This window comes from Oryx dammah, unplaced genomic scaffold (genome assembly GCF_014754425.2).
Source record: "Oryx dammah isolate SB20612 unplaced genomic scaffold, SCBI_Odam_1.1 HiC_scaffold_23, whole genome shotgun sequence".
Classification (NCBI taxonomy): Eukaryota; Metazoa; Chordata; class Mammalia; order Artiodactyla; family Bovidae; genus Oryx; species Oryx dammah.
Window position 1 is genome coordinate 54,533,242 of NW_024070207.1, and position 16,697 is coordinate 54,549,938.

Here is a 16,697-nt window from a genome sequence, read left to right on the forward strand (position 1 = left end):
TATTTGTTCCAGCTCTGTGAAAAATACCATTGGTAGCTTGACAGGGATTGCATTGAATCTGTAGATTGCTTTGGGTAGTATACTCATTTTCACTATATTGATTCTTCTGATCCATGAACATGGTATATTTCTCCATCTATTAGTGTCCTCTTTGATTTCTTTCACCAGTGTTTTATAGTTTTGTATATATAGGTCTTTAGTTTCTTTAGGTAGATATATTCCTAAGTATTTTATTCTTTTTGTTGGAATGGCGAAAGGAACTGTTTCCTTCATTTCTTTTTCAATTTTCTCATTATTAGTGTATAGAAATGCAAGGGATTTCTATGTGTTGATTTTATATCCTGCAACTTTACAATATTCATTGATAGCTCTAGTAATTTTCTGGTGGAGTCTTTAGGGTTTTCTATGTAGAGGATCATATCATCTGCAAACAGTGAGAGTTTTACTGTTTTCCAATTTGGATTCCTTTTATTTATTGTTCTGCTCTGATTGCTGTGGCCAAAACTTCCAGAACTATGTTGAATAGTAGTGGTGAAAGTGGGTACCCTTGTCTTGCTCCTGACTTTAGGGGAAATGCTTTCAATTTTTCACCATTGGGGATAATGTTTGCTGTGGGTTTGTCATATATAGCTTTTATTATGTTGAGGTATGTTCCTTCTATTCCTGCTTTCTGGAGAGTTTTTTTTTTTTAATCATAAATGGATGTTGAATTTTGTCAAAGGCTTTCTCTGCATCTATTGAGATAATCCTATGTCTTTTATTTTTCAATTTGTTAATATGGTGTATTACATTGATTGATTTGCAGATATTGAAGAATCCTTGCATCCCTCAGCACCACAATTTATTTAGCAAGTCTGGTGCAGCCTGAGACTATGATTTCAGGCAGGAACCATTTTGCCAAGCTGGGAACCACATTAAAAAAATGTTTTTAGATTTTTTAAAAAATGTGGACCATTTTTAAAGTCTTTATTGAACTTGTTACAGTATTGCTTCTGTTTTATGTTTTGGTTTTTTTGGTCACAAGGCATGTGGGATCTTAGCTCCCTGACCAGGGATTGAACTTGTATCCCTTGCATTGGGAAGTCTGGACTTTGCAATCAATGGGACCTGGGTTTAAATTCCAATTCTACATCTTTATAATTGTATGAGTTTTGTTGAGTTCCTTAACCTTTATAAATCTTGAGTATCCAAAATGTAATATTTGGATTATAATACTTACATGTCAAGGTTTTTGTGAGAATTAACATATAGAAAGTGGCACAGAGTAGACACTCAAGAATTGGTAGCTTTTATTAGAGCTATATTAATAGCAATGTAAAGTCAAAAGGATTGTGAGGAAGGTGCAATCTTCTCAGAGAGGGAAGCAATGGCAAAAACAAACAAAACAAAACAAAACTGGCATTGCAGAGTGGTTTCTTGATGCCACTTGTTGGGGCAAGAAGGAGAAAACCCTGAGGTCAAGCCCCATGCAGTTAGCAAGCTGCAGAAATCTAACACGCCAGGGGATGGTGGTATCTCAGATCTGGATGTAGGGTTGGGCCATGAGGATACCTAATGGAGGTCCCCATCATCAGCAATGTCAGGGGAAAGAGCCTGGCTCCATAGTGGTACCGAGCTGCACAGAAGCCTCATCTTCCCTAGCAAAGCACAGCTACCGGTCTGTAGCAATGGAGGAGGGGGGTAATCAGATTGATGCTTCTTGGCCATCTTTCTGAGCACCAAGACAAGGATATTGGCCAGAAAACGTACTTGAAGTCTGGGACCATAATGTAAAGATGAACTAGTAAAGACGCTGTGGGATTGGATGGAGGCGGGCAGGTTCACAGAGAGGAAAGGATAGCAGTCAAGTGGCTGGAATGAACTTGAGGAGGGCGAAGAGGAAGGCTCCTAAATGTGCCACAGAAAGGGCAATGGTAAAGAGTGGTCAAGGGGCATTGCTGGGGAGGAGGCAAAGGAAAACGTCCCAGTGGTTTCCGGTAAAACCAAATATGCCATCATGAAAAATACTCTATTTCACAGAGAGAGAGAGAGAGAGAGAGAGAGAGAGAGAGCGAGCGTGCACAGCTCTTCACCCTTCCACACCCATGAAGAGGCTGAAGTTAACTAGTAAGCACTTAATCACCAAGGAAAAACTGCCTTCTCTGAGGGGCTGCCTGAATCCCAGGCAGTTCCTGGGAGGCCTCATGAGCTAGTCAAGCAGATTTAGTCTTGTGTTAGCAGCAAGCCGAACTGCACTGGGCTTTCCCCCGCCTTCCTCCTGCCAGTCAGTCAGTTCAGCTCAGCCAGGCTGACAGAGACAAGAAAGCCCCTGTGACCTACACCATGCAATAATGGCCAGAAAGTGTTTGGCTTGTGTAAACATCTTGTCAAATGTTTATGTGGAATTGGAAAGAAAACCAGAGAGAGTCTGAAGAGAAGCAGAATGTAGAGGTGAATGCATCTTTGGCTCTAACTGTGGTTTCCATATATTTGTTTCTTTTTCAAGTAAAAAGCTCCAAGTATTTAAAATGGCATTCACAACATCATTGTGGAAGACAATCACGAAGTGTATTTGGAGTTATAAAATTTGCTGTACATCATTAGGGATCAACTCTTGTCTTTCTACAGACACACACATTTTTCTATAAACAATTGCTCAAAAAAGTGGTCTTTCAAATTTCAATAGAATGCTGTTTTTTTTTAAGTTTATAGGAAGAAATGCATGATGGCATGCTTCATCAATTTGAAGTCATCTTCTCTCACTCGTATAAGGTTTATTAAATATATTTAATCAGTGAGGAAGAATGAAATTTTTACAATTCTCATGTAGACAATAATGTCATTAAATGTGTATGGCATAAATATGTCAGCCCAGTCGGTGGGATTTTCCAATTTATTTTCAATCAAAACTTTCTTCAAAAATTATAACTCACAAGATTATATGTCATCACTTATTCATCCATCTGAAGGGAGCATAATTTTTCAATGGTTAAAGTCAAGAATGAAAATTAACCTACAGTGAATTGTGCAGTATGTGTACCACATACCATGCCAAATAAGCCCAGAAGGGCAAGTGGCAAAGCCACACTGCAAAAGAGACCCAGAAACAGAATCAGGCTTCCTGATTCCTTCGGGGTGTCCCTAAAGAGTGGCTTTTCTTTTCTTGAACATGAGTTCCTCTGCAGGCTCTCCCTGCATCAGCCTGAGTGCTTACCTGGATGAGGTGGCAGACAAGCCAGGCAATGAAGACAATGAGCCCCATAGCACAGGTGCACACACAGCAACAGGTCAAAGATCTACTCTTTCTGAGACTGAAGCTGAGGTTTGTTCTCAGCATATCTCGTGTCCCCTTCTGAGGACAGTGTCAGCTCAACTGTGTCCATTGTTGTATTCCTAGCATCCCACACTGAATAAATGTTTGGTGAATTAAAAAAGTGAGTGAAAAAACACCAAGTCCTGCCTGCCAAAATGCTCGTGAACAGCTCTCACCCAGTTAATCCTGTTCCTAAAAGACAGACTGGCTAAAAAAAAAAAAAAAAAAAGGCAAACTCAGATCTGCAGAGAAATCTAAAAGTCTCAAAGTGTATAGTGAGGAATACTAAAAGGCCAAAGGTTCTTCCATCCTTCACCATTCTGACAGAATAGTTCAAGTTTCTGTACGGTGCGGTAAAAACTGGCACTGAAAGAGATCTGCAATCCATTAAATTCCTAATCCTAGTCTTACTTCAATTGCGACTGTAGATTGTCTATATACCCCTCTGAAATTTTGCAATCCACTTAATCCCTGTCCGCACTATTCCTTAGAAGCACACTGATTTACGGCTGATATCTACATAAATTCACTGATTCAAGGCCAGGGAATAAGCACTGCAGGACTAGAAGCTTCACAGAAGGCAGTACCAAAGATTGTTGTGTAATGGACATAGACATCTTCAACCAGTGGGTGGAAAGAACATCACAGGCAGAAAACAGAGCCTGAGTAAGGGCACCAAGGTGAAAGGTCATGGTTACATCAAATGGTCCTTACTGCTTCCTAGCATGTGATCTTGGGCGAGTTACTTAACCATTTTGAGCCTCTGTGTCCTCATCTGTAAAATAAGAATAATACTAGCACCATTTCACAGGGCTGTTGGCGAAAATTCAGTGGCATACTGGATATCAAAGTGCCCACCCAAGTGCCAGATACAGAGTAAGACCACAATAAATGCCTATAAACAGTGTGATAAGAGACAGAAAGCAGAACAGTGGTTACCAGCTGCTACTGCTGAGTCGCTTCAGTCATGTCCGACTCTGTGTGACTCCATAGATGGCAGCCCACCAGGCTCCCCCATCCCTGGGATTCTCTAGGCAAGAATACTGGAGTGGGTCGCCATTTCCTTCTCCAATGCATGAAAGTGAAAAGTGAAAATGAAGTTGCTCAGTCATCTCCAACTCTTAGCGACCCCATGGACTGCAGCCTACCAGGCTCCTCCGTCCATGGGATTTTCCAGGCAAGAGTACTGGAGTGGGGTGCCATTGCCTTCTCCGTGGTTACCAGGGAAACAGTTTAAGAGGGACAGGGTTTTAGTTTGGGATGATGAAAAACTTCTGGAAATGAAGAGTGGTAATGGTTGCATCCTGTGATTCATGGGGTCGCAAAGAGTCGGACACCACTGAGTGACTGAACTGAACTGAACTGAATGGTTGCATAGCAATGTGAATGTATTTAAAGCCACTCAACTGTGGGCTTACAAATGTTAACTGATTAACACTGTTTAACACACTGTTCAACACTGGCTCTCATATATTATTATTATTTTTTAGTTTTATTTATTTATTGGCTACACTGGGTCTTCATTGCTGCATGGGCTTTTCTCTAGTTGCACAGAGTGGGAGTTACTCTCTAGTTGCAGTGCTCAGGCTTCTCACTGAGGCAGCCTTTCATTGCAGAACACAGGTGCTAGAGCACAGATTCAATACTTTCGGTGCACAAGCTCAGTTGCTCCATGGCATGTGGGGTCTTCTTGGACCAGGGGTAGAACCTGTGTCTTCTCCATTGGAAAGCAGATTGTTTACCACTGAACTACCAGGGGAGCCCTCTTGTATTATTTTTGAGAGGTGTTTCTTAATTTTGAATGCCACACATACTAATTAGAGAGGATTTTAAACATGCCAAAAAAAAAATAATAACCTCCCAAAGTTTCATCATCCAAAGACACCTCTGAATGTTTTTCCCCTCTAGTCCTGTTTTCTGCACAGTATTTTATTTGTTCATCTGTATATCATGGTTTAAATGATTGTACTGATATATATTATACAACATTATTACCTTTTCCAGCTAGTATTATAATAATAATAATTTTTTCATAATACAGATTATTCACAAACATACTTTCCAGTGACCACTGCACTGGTTAAAAACCATATGAAAAGGTCACTGAAGAGTGTCACAAATGCTGAGACTTTCCATGAAATAAGAAATGCAGTCTTGGGAGGATGGATAAAGGGAGTTTGAACTCCTCAGTTCAGTTCAGTCACTCAGTCGTGTCTGACTCTTTGTGACGCCATGAATCACAGCACGCCAGGCCTCCTTGTCCATCACTAACTCCCGGAGTTCACTCAGACTCATGTCCATCGAGTCCGTGATGCCATCCAGCCATCTCATCCTCTGTCGTTCCCTTCTCCTCCTGCCTCTAATTCTTCCCAGCATCAGAGTCTTTTCCAAAGAGTCAACTCTTCACATGAGGTGGCCAAAGTACTGGAGTTTCAGCTTCAGCATCATTCCTTCCAAAGAAATCCCAGGGCTGATCTCCTTCAGAATGGACTGGTTGGATCTCCTTGCAGTCCAAGGGACTCTCAAGAGTCTTCTCCAACACCACAGTTCAAAAGCATCAATTCTTCCGCACTCAGGCTTCTTCACAGTCCAACTCTCACATCCATACATGACCACAGGAAAAACCATAGCCTTGACTAGACGGACCTTAGTCGGCAAAGTAATGTCTCTGCTTTTGAATATGCTACCTAGGTTGGTCATAACTTTTCTTCCAAGGAGTAAGTGCCTTTGAATTTCATGGCTGTAGTCACCATCTGCAGTGATTTTGGAGCCCCAAACAATAAAGTCTGACACTGTTTCCACTGTTTCTCCACCTATTTGCCATGAAGTGATGGGACCGGATGCCATGATCTTCGTTTTCTGAATGTTGAGCTTTAAGCCAACTTTTTCAGTCTCCTCTTTCACTTTCATCAAGAGGCTTTTCAGTTCCTCTTCACTTTCTGCCATAAGGGTGGTGTCATCTGCATATCTGAGGTTATTAATATTTCTCCTGGCAATCTTGATTCCAGCTTGTGTTTCTTCCAGTCCAGCATTTCTCATGATGTACTCTGCATGTAAGTTAAATAAGCAGGGTGACAATATACAGCCTTGACGTACTCCTTTTCCTATTTGGAACCAGTCTGTTGTTCCATGTCAAGTTCTAACTGTTGCTTCCTGACTTGCATACAGATTTCTCAAGAGGCAGGTCCGGTGGTCTGGTATTCCCATCTCTCTCAGAATTTTCCACAGTTTATTGTGATCCACACAGTCAAAGGCTTTGGCACAGTCAATAAAGCAGAAATAGATGTTTTTCTGGAACTCTCTTGCTTTTTCCATGATCCAGTGGATGTTGGCAATTTGATCTCTGGTTCCTCTGCCTTTTCTAAAACCAGCTTGAACATCTGGAAGTTCATGGTTCATGTATTGCTGAAGTCTGGCTTGGAGAATTTTGAGCATTACTTTACTAACATGTGAGATGAGTGCAATTGTGCGGTAGTTTGAGCATTCTTTGGCATTGCCTTTCTTTGGGATTGGAATGAAAACTGACATTTTCCAGTCCTGTGGCCACTGCTGAGTTTTCCAAATGTGCTGGCATATTGAGTGCAGCACTTTCACAGCATCATCTTTCAGGATTTGAAATAGCTCAACTGGAATTCCATCACCTCCACTAGCTTTGCTCATAGTGATGCTTTCTAAGGCCCACTTGACTTCACATTCCAGGATGTCTGGCTCTAGATGAATAATCACACCATCGTGATTATCTGGGTAGTGAAGTTTTTTTGTACAGTTCTTCTGTGTATTCTTGCCACCTCTTCATAATATCTTCTGCTTCTGTTAGTTACATACCATTTCTGTCCTTTATTGAGCCCATCTTTGCATGAAATGTTCCCTTGATATCTCTAATTTTCTTGAAGAGATCTCTAGTCTTTCCCATTCTATTGTTTTCCTCTATTTCCTTGCATTGATCACTGAAGAAGGCTTTCTTATCTCTTCTTGCTATTCTTTCGAACTCTGCATTCAGATGCTTATATCTTTCCTTTTCTCCTTTGCTTTTCACTTCTCTTCTTTTCACAGCTATTTGTAAGGCCTCCCCAGACAGCCATTGTGCTTTTTTGCATTTCTTTTCCATGGGGATGGTCTTGATCCCTGTTTCCTGTACAATGTCATGAACCTCATTCCATAGTTCATCAGGCACTCTATCTATCAGATCTAGGCCCTTAAATCTGTTTCTCACTTCCACTGTATTATCATAAGGAATTTGATTTAGGTCATACCTGAATGGTCTAGTGGTTTTCCCTACTGTTTCAATTTAAGTCTGAATTTGTTAATAAGGAGTTCATGATCTGAGCCACAGTCAGCTCCCGGTCTTGTTTTTGCTGACTGTATAGAGCTTCTCCATCTTTGGCTGCAAAGAATATAATCAATCTGATTTCAGTGTTGATGATCTGGTGATGTCCATGTATAGAGTCTTCCTTGTGTTGTTGGAAGAGGGTGTTTGCTATGACAAGTGCATTTTCTTGGCAAAACTCTATTAGTCTTTGCCCTGCTTCATTCCGCATTCCAAAGCCAAATTTGCCTGTTACTCCAGGTGTTTCTTGACTCCCTACTTTTGCATTCCAGTCCCCTATAATGAAAAGGACACCTTTTTTGGGTGTTAGTTCTACAAGGTCTTGTAGGTCTTCATAGAACTGTTCAAATTCAGCTTCTTCAGCATTACTGGTTGGGGCATAGACTTGGATTAGTGTGATATTGAATGGTTTCCCTTGGAAACGAACAGAGATCATTCTGTCGTTTTTGAGATTGCATCCAAGTACTGCATTTCAGACTCTTTTGTTGACCATGATGGCTATTCCATTTCTTCTGAGGGATTCCTTGCCCACAGTAGTAGATATAATGGTCATCTGAGTTAAATTCACCCATTACAGTCCATTTTAGTTCGCTGATTCCTAGAATGTTGACGTTCACTCTTGCCATCTCTTGTTTGACCGCTTCCAATTTGCCTTGATTCACGGACCTGACATTCCAGGTTCCTATGTAATATTGCTCTTTACAGCATCGGACCTTGCTTCTTTCACCAGTCACATCCACAGCTGGGTATTGTTTTTGCTTTGACTCCATTCCTTCATTCTTTCTGAAGTTATTTCTCCACTGATCTCCAGTAGCATATTGGGCACCTACTGACCTGGGGAGTTCCTCTTTCAGTATCCTATCATTGTGCCTTTTCATACTGTTCATGGGGTTCTCAAGGCAGTAATACCGAAGTGGTTTGCCATTCCCTTCTCCAGTGGACCACATTCTGTCAGACCTCTCCACCATGACCCACCAGTCTTGGGTTGCTCCGCGGGCATGGCTTGGTTTCATTGAGTTAGACAAGGCTGTGGTCCTAGTGTGATTAGATTGACTAGTTTTCTGTGAGTATGGTTTCAGTGTGTCTGCCCTCTGAAGCCCTCTCACAACACCTACCATCTTACTTGGGTTTCTCTTACCTTGGGTGTGGGGTATCTCTTTACGGCTGCTCCAGCAAAGCGCAGCTGCTGCTCCTTACCTTGGAGGTAGGGTATCTCCTCACTACAGCCCTTCCTGACCTTCAACGTGGGATAGCTCCTCTAGGCCCTTCTGCGCCAGCGCAGCTACCGCTCCTTGGACGTGGGTTGCTCTTCCCGGCCGCTGCCCCTGGCCTTGGGCACGGGGTGGCTCCTCCTGGCCGCTGCCCCTGGCCTCGGGCACGGGGTGGCTCCTCCCAGCCGCCGACCCTCCCAGGCAAATATTACTCTATTTCAAATTGAAGAATGCAACCAGTGTAGACATTCCACATGGAACTTCATTAAATTTCAACTTTATAACTCCTCAGGCAGAATAGGCCGAGGTGGTTGAGTCCTTGAATATATCTGAATTGGTGGAGAGTTTGTTGGAAATGTCATCAACCCTGAGATATGTAAGAAAATTCCTTAGTGTTGTAGTCCTTATGCACAGGCTTTCTTCTCCCCTAGGTGTGCATCCAAAAAAAGTACTGCTCTCGCTGCTCTGCTTCCCCTATGGCAGTGTTAAAATGCTGAGACTCTTTAAAGATGTCCAGGGATGATGGGAGACTGAACAGAGTGGGCCTAGCTGAGTTGTCCAGTAGTTCTCAAGACGTGTTCACTTTGTCATTCAAGATTAAGACTTTAGTGTCATTTAGTCCTAAACTCTTTGTGCACATGTTATGTGTGTCACGTGGGCCCCAGACATGGCCCCTGCAACGTGCTGTAAGAGCATTAGTAGCAGAAGCCTAGATTGGATCAGCAGAAGCCTAGACTGACATCCAGACACTGGTGCTTCCCTGGAGCCTGAACTGTGACTGTGTTGACTTATTTGCTTTTGGCAGTTATGAGCCTGCGAAACGGAATGAAGATTCCTTTGACTGTAAATCTTATCCCAACTGAACATTGATAACCTATGCCATCCTAATCATCATACTAGAAAGTATCTGCATCAGTGATTCTCAACCACAGAGAGTAATTATAATCCATCTACTCAGTGTGTTCTTTTGTGAACTAAAACAAAATGTGTGTTTATCTGTGTACACCCACCAGAAAATTGGAAGGGGCTTTGCCTCCCCAAAAGAGGAAATCTTTGCAAGCATGACTCACTTGACTTTTTTGATCTTTGTTTCCTTGGTGGTTCAGATGGTAAAGAATCTGCCTGCCAATGCAGGAAACTCGAGTTCTATCTCTGGGTCAAAAAGATACCCTGGAGAAGGGAATGGCAACCCACTCCAGTATTCTTGTCTGAAGAATCTCATGGACAGAGGAGCCTGCTGGGCTACAGTCCATGGGGTCTCAAAGAGTCAAACCCAACTGAGCAACTTTCACAAAATTTGATGAGATTTTTTTTTAGGTGATTTCCCATTGACTTTGGAAAAAGCCACTCAATACACAACTCTGCTATTCAGAAAGAAAATAATTATTACATTGCATGGGAAAATACTTTTCTGGCTACTTTTGGCCTTTTTTTTTTCTCTCTTTGTGTATTCTTTTCCCTGTGTCAGTTTCTAAGTCTTTGTTTTAGAATGAATTACTGAGTGGAACAGATCAGTAATTAACAGGTGCCTGGAACGACCTTGTCCAGTGATTAAGGGAAGTCATTGGATATTTAGCAGTGTGGGTTTTTTAAAAAAATAATAATCAACATTTATTTAGCATTCAGCATTTACCACTATGCCAAAAAGTCATGTTCATGTAACATGTAACAAGTGACATGTTCATTCAATCTTTACAACAAGCCTATGAAATGGTGGGTACTATTATTATCCCCCCTTTCCAGGCAAGGAGATTGAAACTTAGTTTAACTTGCCTAATCAACAGTGGAGACAGTATGAAATACTGCCCCTTATATTTATATAATCTGAGAATATATTGGGAGATTCTGGCAGGAATATATTTTTTATTGAGGGATGATTGTTTTACAGAATTTTGTTGTTTTCTGTCAAACCTCAGAATGAATCAGCTATAGATATATATACATCCTCCCTTTTGAAGCTCCCTCTCATCTCCCTCCCCATCCCACCCCTCTAGGTTGATAGAGAGCCTCTGTTTGATTTTCCTGAGCCATACAGCAAATTCCCATTGGCTATCTATTTTACATATGTTAATGTAAGTTTCCATGTTACTCTTTCCATACATATCACCCTCTCCTCCCCTCTCCCCATGTCCATAAGCCTTTCCTCCATGTCTGTTTCTCCATTGCTGCCCTGTAAATAAATTCTTCAGTACCATTTTCTAGATTCTGTATATATGAATCAGAATGTGATATTCATCTTTCTCTTTCTGACACATTTCACTCTGTATAATAGGTTCTAGGTTCGTCCACCTCATCACAACTGACTTAAATGTGTTCCTTTTTATGGCTGAGTAATATTCCATTGTATATGTACCACAATTTGTTTATTCAAAAAACTATGGAACACTTCATGAATTTGCATGTCATCCTTGCACAGGGGCCACGCCAATCTTCTCTGTATCTTTCCAATTTTAGTATATGTGCTGCCGAAGTGAGCACTGGCAGGAAAATTTAATGGTGTGTTTTGAGTGTCTTCTCTGTGTGGACCTGGGTGCTGTTGGAAATAACAAAGATATATAAAGCATGACTGTTGTATGTAGGTATTTATTTATTTTGGCAGAGCCTTAACCACTGGAATGCAAGGCAAGTCACCCAAATCTTCTGTTACTGAAGTATTTTTATTTATTTATTTTATATTTTTCAGTTCAGTTCAGTTGCTCATTCGTGTCTGATTCTTTGTGACCCATGAATCACAGCACGCCAGGCCTCCCTGTCCATCACCAACCCCCGGAGTTCACCCAGACTCACGTCCATCGAATCAGTGATGCTATCCAGCCATCTCATTCTCTGTTGTCCCCTGCCCCCAATCCCTCCCAGCATCAGAGTCTTTTCCAATGAGTCAACTCTTCACATGAGGTGGCCAAAGTACTGGAGTTTCAGCTTTAGCATCATTCCTCCCAAAGAAATTCTGGGGCTGATCTCCTTCAGAATGGATTAGTTGGATCTCCTTGCAGTCCAAGGGACTCTCAAGAGTCTTCTCCAACACCACAGTTCAAAAGCATCAATTCTTTGGTGCTCAGCCTTCTTCACAGTCCAACTCTCACATCCATACATGACCACTGGAAAAACCATAGCCTTGACTAGACGGACCTTAGTCGGCAAAGTAATGTCTCTGCTTTTGAATATACTATCTAGGTTGGTCATAACTTTCCTTCCAAGGAGTAAGCGTCTTTTAATTTCATGGCTGCAATCACCATCTGCAGTGATTTTGGAGCCCCCCAAAATAAAGTCTGACACTGTTTCCACTGTTTCCCCATCTATTTCCCATGAAGTGATGGGACCGGATGCCATGATCTTCTTTTTGTGAATGTTGACCTTTAAGCCAACCTTTTCACTCTCCTCTTTCACTTTCATCAAGAGGCTTTTTAGCTCCTCTTCACTTTCTGCCATAAGGGTGGTGTCATCTGCATATGTGAGGTTATTGATATTTCTCCTGGCAATCTTGATTCCAGCTTGTGTTTCTTCCAGTCCAGCATTTCTCATGATGTACTCTGCATAGAAGTTAAATAAGCAGGGTGACAATATACAGCCTTGACGTACTCCTTTTCCTATTTGGAACCAGTCTGTTGTTCCATGTCAAGTTCTAACTGTTGCTTCCTGACCTGCATACAGATTTCTCAAGAGGCAGGTCAGGTGGTCTGGTATTCCCATCTCTCTCAGAATTTTCCACAGTTTATTGTGATCCACACAGTCAAAGGCTTTGGCATAGTCAATAAAGCAGAAATAGATGTTTTTCTGGAACTCTCTTGCTTTTTCCATGATCCAGTGGATGTTGGCAATTTGATCTCTGGTTCCTCTGCCTTTTCTAAAACCAGCTTGAACATCAGGAAGTTCATGGTTCACTTATTGCTGAAGCCTGGCTTGGAGAATTTTGAGCATTACTTTACTAGCATGTGAGATGAGTGCAATTGTGTGGTAGTTTGAGCATTCTTTGGCATTGCCTTTCTTTGGGATTGGGATGAAAACTGACCTTTTCCAGTGTTGTGGCCATTGCTGAGTTTTCCAAATTTGCTGGCATATTGAGTGCAGCACTTCCACAGCATCTGGAATTCCATCACCTCCACTAGCTTTGTTCATAGTGATGCTTTCTAAGGCCCACTTGACTTCACATTCGAGGATGTCTGGCTCTAGATGAGTTATCACACCATCATGATTATCTGGGTCGTGAAGATCTTTTTTGTACAGTTCTTCTGTGTGTTCTTGCCACCTCTTCTTAATATCTTCTGCTTCTGTTAGGTCCAGACCATTTCTGTCCTTTATCGAGCCCATCTTTGCATGAAATGTTCCCTTGGTATCTCTAATTTTCTTGAAGAGATCTCTAATCTTTCCCATTCTGTTGTTTTCCTCTATTTCTTTACATTGATCGATGAAGAAGGCTTTCTTATCTCTTCTTGCTATTCTCTGGAACTCTGCATTCAGATGCTTATATCATTCCTTTTCTCTTTTACTTTTCACTTCTCTTATTTTCACAGCTATTTGTAAGGCCTCCCCAGACAGCCATTTTGCTTTATTGCATTTCTTTTCCATGGGGACGGTCGTGATCCCTGTCTCCTGTATAATGTCATGAACCTCATTCCATAGTTCATCAGGCACTCTATCTATCAGATCTAGGCCCTTAAATCTATTTCTCACTTCAACTGTATAATCATAATGAATTTGATTTAGGTCATACCTGAATGGTCTAGTGGTTGAACTTACTTTCTTCAATTTGAGTCTGAATTTGGTAATAAGGAGCTCATGATCTGAGCCACAGTCAGCTCCCGGTCTTGTTTCTGTTGACAGTATAGAGCTTCTCCATCTTTGGCTGTAAAGAATATAATCAATCTGATTTCGGTGTTGACGATCTGGTGATGTCCATGTGTAGAGTCTTCTCTTGTGTTGTTGCAAGAGGGTGTTTGCTATGAGCAGTGCATTTTCTTGGCAAAACTCTATTAGTCTTTGCCCTGCTTCATTCCGCATTCCAAGGCCAAATTTGCCTGTTACTCCAGGTGTTTCTTGACTCCCTACTTTTGCATTCCAGTTCCCTATAATGAAAAGGACACCTTTTTTGGGTGTTTGTTCTAAAAGGTCTTGTAGGTCTTCATAAAACCATTCAACTTCAGCTTCTTCAGCATTACTGGTTGGGGCATAGACTTGGATAACTGTGATATTGAATGGTTTGCCTTGGAAATGAACAGAGATCATTCTGTCATTTTTGAGATTGTATCCAAGTACTGCATTTTGGACTCTTTTGTTGACCATGATGGCTACTCCATTTCTTCTGAGGGATTCCTTGCCTGCAGTAGTAGATATAATGGTCATCTGAGTTAAATTCACCCATTACAGTCCATTTTAGTTCGCTGATTCCTAGAATGTTGACGTTCACTCTTGCCATCTCTTGTTTGACCGCTTCCAATTTGCCTTGATTCACGGACCTGACATTCCAGGTTCCTATGCAGTATTGCTCTTTACAGCATCGGACCTTGCTTCTATCACCAGTCACATCCACAGCTGGGTATTGTTTTTGCTTTGGCTCCATCCCTTCATTCTTTCTGGAGTTATTTCTACACTGATCTCCAGTAGCATATTGGGCACCTATGGACCTGGGGAGTTCCTCTTTCAGTATCCTATCATTTTGCCTTTTCATACTGTTCATGGGGTTCTCAAGGCAAAAATACTGAAGTGGTTTGCCATTCCCTTCTCCAGTGGACCACATTCTATCAGACCTCTCCACCATGACCCACCCGTCTTGGGTTGCCCCACGGGCATGGCTTGGTTTCACTGAGTTAGACAAGGCTGTGGTCCTAGTGTGATTAGATTGACTAGTTTTCTGTGAGTGTGGTTTCAGTGTGTCTGCCCTCTGATGCCCTCTTGCAACACCTACCATCTTTCTTGAGTTTCTCTTACCTCGGGCGTGGGGTACCTCTTCATGGCTGCTCCAGCAAAGCACAGCTGCTGCTCCTTACCTTGGATGAGGGGTATCTCCTTACTGCTGCCTCATGGGCTGTGCACTGAGCACGGGCGGCTGCATCCCAGCACACTGAGAGTGGGCGGCTGTGACTCATGTATTTAAATAGCTTGCAAACAAACTTTGTTGCCCCATATATAGAAAGGGCTATATGAAAATACACATACTCTATGGTTCAGTTCAGTTCAGATCAGTTCACTCAGTCTTGTCCAACTCTTTGTGACCCCATGGACTGCAGCATGCCAGGCCTCCCTGTCCATCATCAACTCCCAGAGTTTACTCAAAACTCATGTCCATTAAGTCGGTGATGCCATCCAACTATCTTATCCTCTTTCATTCCCTTCTCCTCTCACCTTCAATCTTTCCCAGCATCAGGGTCTTTTCGAATGAGTCAGTTCTTCACATCAGGTGGGCAAAGCATTGGAGTTTCAGCTTCAGCATCAGTCCTTTCAATGAAAATTCAGGACTGATTTCCTTTAGGATGGACTGGTTGGATCTCCTTGCAGTCCAAGAGACTCTCCAGAGTGTTCTCCAACACCACAGTTCAATAGCATCAATTCTTCAGTGCTCAGCTTTCTTTATCATCCAAATGTCACATCCATATACATGACTACCGGAAAAACCATTGCTTTGACTAGATGGACGTTTGTTGGCAAAGTAATGTCTTTTTTTTTAAATATGCTAAGTTGGTCATAACTTTCCTACCAAGGAGCTAACGTCTTTTAATTTCATGGCTGCAGTCACCATCTGCAGTGATTTTGGAGCCCAGAAAATAAAGTCTGTCACTGTTTCTCCATCTATTTGCCATGAAGTGATGGGACCAGATGCCATGATCTTACTTTTCTGAGTGTTGAGTTTTAAGCCAACTTTTTCACTCTCTTCTTTCACTTTCATTAAGAGACTCTTTAGTTCTTCTTCGCTTTCTGCCATAAGGGTGGTGTCATCTGCATATCTGAGGTTATTGATATTTCTCCCTGCAATTTTGATTCCAGCTTGTTCTTCATCCAGCCCAGTGTTTCTCATGATGTATTTTACTTATAAGTTAAATAAGCATGGTGACAATGTACAGACTTGATGTACTCTTTTCCCTATTTGGAACCAGTCTGTTGTTCAATGTCTAGTTCTAACTGTTGCTTCCTGACCTGCATACAGATTTCTCAAGTCAGGGGGTCTGGTATTCCCATCTCTCGATGAACTTTCCACAGTTTGTGGTGATCCACACAGTCAAAGCCTTTGGCATAGTCAATAAAGCAGAAGTAAATGTTTTTCTGGAAGTCTCTTGCTTTTTTGATGATCCACTGGATGTTGGCAATTTGATCTCTCGTTCCTCTGCCTTTTCTAAATCCATCTTGAACATCTGCAAGTTCATGGTTCACATATTGTTGACGCCTGGCTTGGAGAATTTTGAGCATTACTTAAATAGCATGTGAGGTGAGTGCAATTGTCTGGTAGTTTGAGCATTCTTTGGCATTGCCTTTCTTTGGGATTGGGATGAAAACTGACATTTTCCAGTCCTGTGGCCACCGCTGAGTTTTCCAAATTTGCTGGCATATTGAGTGTAGAACTTTTGCAGCATCGTCTTTTAGGATTTGAAATAGCTCCACTGGAATTCCATAACCTCCACTAGCTTTGTTCGTAGTGATGCTTCCTAAGGCCTACTTGACTTCGCATTCTTGAATGTCTGGCTCTAGGTGAATGATCACACCATTGTAATTATCTGGGTCATGAAGATCTTTTTTATATAGTTCTTCTGTGTATTCTTGCCACATCTTCTTAATATCTTCTGCTTCCGTTAGGTGCATACAATTTCTGTCCTTTTTTGAGCCCATCTTTGCATGAAATATTCCCTTGGTATCTCTAATTTTCTTGAAGAGAGCTCTA

At 41.8% G+C, this 16,697-nt stretch overlaps 1 non-coding gene across 1 annotated transcript; it reads right to left on the reverse strand.

Annotated features, from left to right (window-relative positions):
- Nucleotides 1-11,201: 11,201 nt before the first annotated feature.
- LOC120882734 lies at nt 11,202-11,308 on the reverse strand. The gene has a single exon (XR_005725587.1). It is a non-coding gene; the product is annotated as a U6 spliceosomal RNA (small nuclear RNA).
- Between the last annotated feature and the right edge of the window lie 5,389 nt (nt 11,309-16,697).